General features: G+C 45.6%; 1 protein-coding gene across 1 annotated transcript in view; it reads right to left on the reverse strand.

The window, feature by feature from the left end:
- Positions 1-6,526, reverse strand: part of cskl (c-src tyrosine kinase-like) — a gene marked incomplete at its 3' end in the record, with an annotated part of 53,907 nt that extends 47,381 nt beyond the window's left edge. Inside the window, exon 1 of the mRNA XM_080500407.1 lies at positions 6,286-6,526. The remainder of the gene's footprint in view (positions 1-6,285) is intronic.
- Positions 6,527-7,849: the final 1,323 nt, after the last annotated feature.

The following is a 7,849-nucleotide window of genomic DNA, read 5'->3' on the forward strand; positions in this document are numbered from 1 at the left end:
GCCTCAGGTTGAAAATGTTTATGTGGATGATAAAACATGTCCACTGCGAGTCACGCAAACTGGTGGGAGCCATCAGACTTCTATTATGATGCAATTATCTCCTAAATGTACGCTGCCATACAAAAAAAAGAAAACAGAAATGACAGTCGTACGTTGCAGCGACATTAAGCGGGGGATCCAGTTAAACAATGTCTTCAAACGCCATGCACAGTTCCAGTGTTAACACCTGAACGGAGGAACTATATAAGAAGCGGTCTGCAGTGCTCCCAAAAGAACCTCAAATGTTGGAATAGCATTATGCCTTTTGTCAGGCGGCTCCCAGTGGGAAATCTCTGGAGCCTGTGGGCGTAGTGAAAGACTGAGGCATGTGTCAGGCCTGCAGCACTCCTCATTGCCGACATTGTGCAGGCAGCCAGCAGGCGTGGCGGCAGAAGCCTCCCAGCCGTCAAGGAGTTGTCCAGCCGCTGCCCAGATGGAGAGGCCCCCGCCGAGTTTGCACGCAAGATGGCAGCCACAATGCCGCTATTCTGCTGGGCAACGTGATCGCGGGGAGGGGGTGCGGGAAGTGGGGAAGTGGGGAAGTGGCTTCGATCACGGCTCAGCAGGTGCTGGACAGTGAAGAAGATATCGAAGTGACAACACAGCAGGGGGAAAGAAGGTCTTGGAGCTGAAGATGACAGAGTTTCCCCCCCCCCCCCCCCCTCTATCATTTTAAGAAGTGTTGCTGGTTTTTTTGTTCTTCGCACATTGATTTTATATTAGCAGAAAAACTTGACCTGAAAAAACCTCACATATCGCACAGACGCACCTAATTCATCCATAACAACTATGCAAAAGATAAACAATTTATTCCTAAAGCGCTGAGCATCTTACAGGCCACATCTTTCCAATTCTGATTTTTTTTTCCTCACGTCAGTCCTTCATGACAGTAGCTCATTGAATTTGGCTTATTTAGGAATTTAAATTACGATTAATGAATGAATGAATGAATGAATGAATGAATTCAGAGTATGTCATGAATTCTTTGCCATCCTTGACATTTCCTGTACCATTCAAGGAAGGTATGAATCAAGGTAGAAAATTGCAGAAAACAAAAAAGTAAGCTCAAGTTAATTCATTCAAATTTCTGGACTTGTGATTTCTGTGAAGTAGAGAGTATGACGGGAACACAAAGATCTGGTAAAGCAAACTATATTTGGTACTGTGCCTCTAGAGAGGGGTCATTCAGTATGTTGTCTGCTATGCGACCCCAAAAAAACCGGGACTTCCGATTTTGGTCCGGACCAATCGTTGAGCAGTGTTTCTTCTTTATTTCCTCTCTGGTCAGTGTTTGCTTCAGGTGACAGCGCCCCCAAACCAGCAGCTGTTGTAATTGCATGGCATTTTCCAGGCAGTTCAAAGGTGAACGTGAACGCCACCCGAACCAAACGAAGGTGTGAAAGTGAACCTGGTCCTGGACTATCCGAATGTGACAAGCCCCTCCAATACACTGCTGTGACACTGACCATTCACTGACTCAAACGTCGGCACACTGAGTAGGAATGACTGATACTCTCAGCTGCTCTGTGGGGGTTAATCCAAGCAGATCAACTTCGATATGAGATTCCACGAGTATTTATATTTGCTTAAGAATACCGGCAATGATCTGATAAGGACTATGATAAGCAGTCAGAGCAAGACAATCTTTAACAGCAATGACCCAGTAATACCGTCATGTCTGATCTCTACACAACTATCTGGATCACATGCCAAATGAACGGCAAAAAACATGTTGTACAACTGCATACAGTAATAAAGTTGCAGTATCGTACTCGGGCATTTAAAAAGAGGAAGAGGTGCCCTCTTACAAGTGGACACTGACATGACTTGTTTCTTTGCACTATGCAAAATCCCTCATAAAAGTGCAAAACTCGATACATGCACACATCAACCCACTTTCACACTGTGCATTATGTGTTTCAGTAGATAGATTTGTGTGCTGCTCGTCTTCCATGTGAGGCCATGCTGTCGGAATGCAAACAGCCGTGAAATACGCAACGCCGGCTGCATCTACACAGAGCGGTGCAATACAGCCTACTGTGCAAAGTGTGTCTTGCACCATCTGTGATGTCCTGTTGCTCACGAGCGCCGGTATACGGTTAAGCTCTGCACCAAAGTCACCACAATAAATCCCTCCTCTGTTATTGCACTTGCTGATTAAAGAGACAGCAGGCTTCGGGCGGAAGAGTCTGAAGGGGGAAGGCAGGGAGGACGAAATAGAAGAGAGAAGAAAAAAAAAAAACTAGCTCAACACGGTCATTGTGTTGAGGTCAGCAGGCCCTTGGACGGGCTTCAAAAGTGCAATGAGATGGTCAGTGTACAAGACAGAGGAGCCATTACTTCCCTGCTGAGTGCATAAGCCCCGCTCAAAGCTCAACATGAGACAGTAACGCTGCTCCACGCGGCTTTAAGGATCGACGAGACAGCATGGCGTACGCCTCCCCCCCTCCTCCCCCCACGCCAACCATAACTCATCACTAAATAGAAGACAGTCGACGTGCGGCCCGGGCCCGGTGACTTGTCCTGCCACCTTTGGTCCTCGTCAAGCTGCACCTCGATTAGACCACTCCTGTCCAGCCATCGCTCACTGAGATGGAGAGTGCTACGGAGAATGGGGAGGATAGGGAAGCATGGAACTTTGGCCGAACGGCTGCATTGATGCGGCGTCTACGAACTTGCGAGAAGACTTTACAGAAGCAGCGCAAACTGCACAGACTCGCCTCTCAAGCCACAGTCACATCAGAGGACTGGTACATTTACAGTGCTCAGAGACTTAGGGTGCATCCACACGATGAAAATTTATTTATTTTTTTTCTCCCCAGCCATCTCCCCAAAAAATTCTGTCCGCATCTCACAATGAACACAGCTCAACATGAGGCTTCAGGACATGTAGTACACATGCCAGGCCTTTAGAGGCACTGTGAGTGACCAAGCAAACCAAAAACGCAGAAGACAAAGCACATAGAAATTCAGAAGTAGATTCCTGCTCATAAACCTCTATATAATTCTAGTCCGGGTTTTAAAATGTCCCCACTCTGGGACCAGTGTTCAAAAAAACCTGTATTTGCGCTTCTAAAACACCACCTCATGTGGATGATAAGCGAAAAACAGCATGTTTAGGTTAACCAGTTCCATGGTAACGACAGAACCGTAGCTATCCAGTGAGCTCATATATTGCTTTATTATAGTTTGGATTCATGGGAGTCTGGAGATGATCCCTCCACAGTTCATCACAGAGCAATAATGCATCTATGGGTCAATCCAACTGCCAATTAATTTTGCAATTTGAAATGTGGGAGGAAACCTGCAGAGAGAGCCTTAAGCCTGGACTTAAACCAGGAATATTAATTTGGTTCGACAAGAGTGCTAACTACTACCCCACTGTCAGACATAACATATGGGTCCCAAACATGTTGCAGTGCAGTCTGGTTCACCAGATTCCTTTGGGGATAATGAACGCCCAGCCTCCATGCCCCCACCTTACTGCAACCAATCTCGGTGACAGATTTCTCCAATAGAAAAGCCCAAAGCTGCCTTGTTGCCTCGTGAGCACTCTGCACTCATTTTAGGCTCTCCTGCAAACTCAGACGCGAGGACATTAGAAAAGTATGACTGTCAGAAGGCTGAAATATCCAGCCAAAATGGCATTCTCACTTATTTTCAATTGAAGCCATTCGAATTCCAACATTTACAAATTGATGGTGGCAACTGATTGCAGAGGGCTTTTCCCCATCCGTTAAAGAGAGACTTCAGTTCCCCCCGCTTCTAGAACTGGAGTGAAGAACCGTTGAAAACCATGAGGAACACCCGGAAAGATGGAGGAAAGTTAGAATCTCATTGTCCAACTGGTCTTTAAAGCTGATTTTTTTTTTTTTTTCATAGTGCAGAAAGCACCTCACTTTTGGGGTTTCTGTTGAATTCTGCAATGGTTCCTTGACCCAATTCAACTGAATTTGCATTTTGCATCACCGTCTTGACCACAAGATTAAGCAAGCCAGCACGTGTGCGGAGATGTGCTGTGCTCATTGTGAGCGTTGTTTGCACTGTGAAGCTGTATTCAAGAGGGCCTGTGGCATTAACATTTTTATTGACTCGTGATTGTTTTTCTGTGCCGATATGGGAGTTATTACAATATTGTCTATGTGGAGGAGGGCCCAAGGCAAAAACCATCTGACATTTTCTAGAACCTAGAGAAGATGTGGTACACTGCCTGCTGCTTTAATTTGTCATTGGGATGGAGTGTGACTAACAGTGTTCACTTGCTTGTTTTGGATATTCACACCCCCCCCCCCCTTTTTTTTTTTTTTAAAGGGGCTCTGCAGCAAACAGTATTTCTCTGTGGCTTAAAGTCATGCGGGTGCATCATTGAGAAAAGCTTGTGAAATTCTGCGGCAGAAGACAAATTTACACATTCACGAAGGTGTTCTGGAAAGTGACAACTGACTCCAAAACGTATTTTATTTCAACAAATATTTCTTTGCAGTTGAGTAAGAAAGTGGAAATATCCAATAAAAGGAGTTAAATGAGTAATGCAACCATCTGTTCAACCAGTTCCCATCCCGGTGTTTTTATCCGGATTATGGCACAAAAGCTCACCACTGGTCAAGCCTGCTGAGGCAATCACTTTTTAAAATAGGCAACACACACGCTCCAGACAGATGATATCACCTATTTTGAGCCACAGCGCCTATAACAAGTCGCGAAATAAAACACTAGTTGTAAGATAAACTCCATGAAACCAACCTAAGAGTCGAATCTTGACTGAATACATGTGTAACAAAGCAGAGCAAAGTCAAGTAGAGTAACGATGTGCTACAATGCAGACCTGCTTTTTGTCGATCATGCCACAGCTTGCAAAGGCATGTCGTCCATTTCAACATTTGAGACCGACGGGTACCTTGGAGCACTGAGCGAGGAGACAACAAACAATGGGCACGTAAGTCAGTGCATCTAATCAACCCGCAGCATTTTCTGTCGCAGGTGCCGCACAACCTGCAACAATTCAGATATGTCAAGCACCCACTGAAGCCCTACCAACTCAAAGGTGACTTGGTGAAGCATGCCCTGACCTCTGACTCCCCTGTCAAGCCATGACAGAAGAAAAACAAGTTTCCCTGTGGGACAAACAAATCATCACAGGACTTTTTACAGTCATATGTTGTTGTCATTGTCAACAAGACAACTCTTTCCCCTACAGTTGTTTACAGAGACTGCATTCCCCCCAAAAATAAAATAAATAAACACTGTTAAGGATGATTATGGCGTGATGAATCGAGGGATGTGGACCATTGTTCCCTTAAGAAAAAGGGGCTGAACCCCTACTCCAGTCCCTGTGTTCCAAGTGCAGCGCGGAGGAGGCTAAACCCTGACTCCATTATCGGACAGAACGATTCAATTGTATTACTGGTCTTCACCGTCCACCAACAAGTTGAAACTACCAAAACAAGCGAGATGACAATGTTTTGACACGTCTGATATGCACATGGTTTATTGCGTTAACGGAGCTGAAGCTCCGGTCAATTCCAACAAGCAGGAAAACTCAAACATCGGAGCATCTGCCGTCCGTAACACAATGTTGCTCGGGTTCTTGTTACAGTCGATTGACTTATGATAGAGCTTCCTTACGCCAGCAGGATAACGGTGTTAATAGTAAGAATAAAGTCGGAAAAAATTAATCTGAATCACAAGAAGGAACGTGGGTGTCCGACAATGGAACCATGTGGACGAAAGGGGGGTGACTCGGAGATTTTGGGCACAGCCGCAAAAATCAACAAACAACACACACACAACGATGTCTACTCTGAACCAACAAGACACTTTAAAGCCCTGGTTTGCTGTTTAAAAGTCAGAGATATGTTGCTGAAAGCTGCCATTGTTTTGCGGGATGGGATGGAAGGAAACAGCAGAAAATGTTGTGGGGGGGGGGTGTATATTGTGTCCGATAATGGATCTAGTGACGTTACACTGCTCGTTAACTAGCCGCTAAGGCTAACTCTCCGCGTTAAACGTTAGCACTGCGAGGCGGCTCGCGCTAAAAACAAAGCGCGTCCCCACGAGCAGCGGCGAGAAAAACAAACCGGGGAACCCAGACTGGACCGAAAACCCGGGCCGCCGTGACACTTCACTCCGGCCCCTGCCCCGAACCTCCCACTGCCTGGACAGAAGGCGCTGCAAGCGGCGGACAAACCCGAGACAAAACAGAGCCAGCGGCGGTGGGAAGTAGCGGCAGCGGCAGCAGCAGCTCACCCCAAAGATCCTCCGAGGTGTCGACCAGATGTGGCTACAGATCAGCGCTGAAGGCCCATCGGGATGCGTCCTGCGGTCCGGGGGCATCCAGGTGTCGCGGTGTTAACGTTAGACAATCCCAAACGTGGCTCTGCTGCTTTGACGGGTTGTGTGCGCTCTCCCCGCATATGTGTGAGTGTGTGTGTGTGTGTATGCTTGCATGTGTGTGTACGTGTGTGTGTGTGTGTGTCGGAGCTTTGCAGCGAGGCCTGCTGCCGCTTGCTGGGAGGAAATGGTCTCCGCACCGGGGCGCATGCGCAAGGAGCGCGGCGCAACCACGGGGCTCGCGGTCTGTGAGCACAGCCGTGTGGCCAACAGGTGAGAGGCAACCGATGGACGACTTGTTACAGCCAAAGGAGCCTGGTGCACCGTATGGGTGGACTTAGGGTCACAAGAACCTGCACGGAGGACTTTGAAACCATCATTTCAATGTCTATGTTCAATCCTGTACTGTCTGTTTCACATGATGACATCATAATAAAGCTTGTACAAAAGCCTGATATGGAGCCTTCAATGCAATCAAGTGTGTTGCAACAGAGACCCAAAACATAAAGAACAGTGGTTATTTAGATCTACACTAATAATGCCTATTTTAGGGCAAACAAATGCAAGGCAGATTTATTTGTATAGTTTATTCAAGAAGCATTGCAATTCAAAGTGTTTAAATAAAAGCATAGACAAATGTAAATACAAGGAAACATCTATCTATCTATCTATCTATCTATCTATCTATCTATCTCCAGACAAACAAAGTTGAGGGGGGGCAAAAACAGGCAAAGATTAAAACAATAAACAAATAATAATAAATACCCTTGCCTAGTTCCAAAAGACTCAGAGTTGGAACTATCCTGCAGTTTTCAAGGAGTTTGGATTTTTGGATGATGGGGGGGGCAAACTCCACACAGCATAGTCCTCTAACCCAGTGTTTTTCAATCTTTTTTGAGCCAAGGCACAATTTCTTCTTTGGGAAAATCTCGAGGCACACCACCACCCGAAAATGTTAAAATGTGAAACTCTGTAGCCAATATTAACTATATAAAGTCATTCTCATCAATGCTTTATCAACAGGAATCAAATAAATGCAGAAAAAATCATTTCTTTTTTTTTATCCCGTTATGATGTTCCGGTTGCGTAAATGTATGTTAAAATAAAAGTCACTGGTGTTCAGCTGGCAGAGGAGGATCTCGACTCAGAGCAATACATCCGCAGCGCTCGCCACAGTATTTATACACGATTACTCTGCACACTGCTCTGACAGCGGCTGTGAGAGTAAATGTTATTATTAGAAAAAAATTGAAATTGGATAATTTCCCACGGTACACCTCGCGATGGTTGAAAAACTCTGCTTTAATGTATTTCATTCACTGTGGTTGGTGTCACCAAATGTCACGTGTTGAACGGAGGTCGCTGGATTTTTTTAATGTGAATTTGACAGGGGAGAAAAATAAATTTTGTAAATGCAGGAAAGATGGTAAATAGAAATGTCTGAGATGTGAAAACTTGACTGGGTTGAGGAATGAGATCT

The sequence above is a fragment of the Blennius ocellaris genome (assembly GCF_963422515.1).
Source record: "Blennius ocellaris genome assembly, chromosome: 1".
Lineage (NCBI taxonomy): Eukaryota > Metazoa > Chordata > Actinopteri > Blenniiformes > Blenniidae > Blennius > Blennius ocellaris.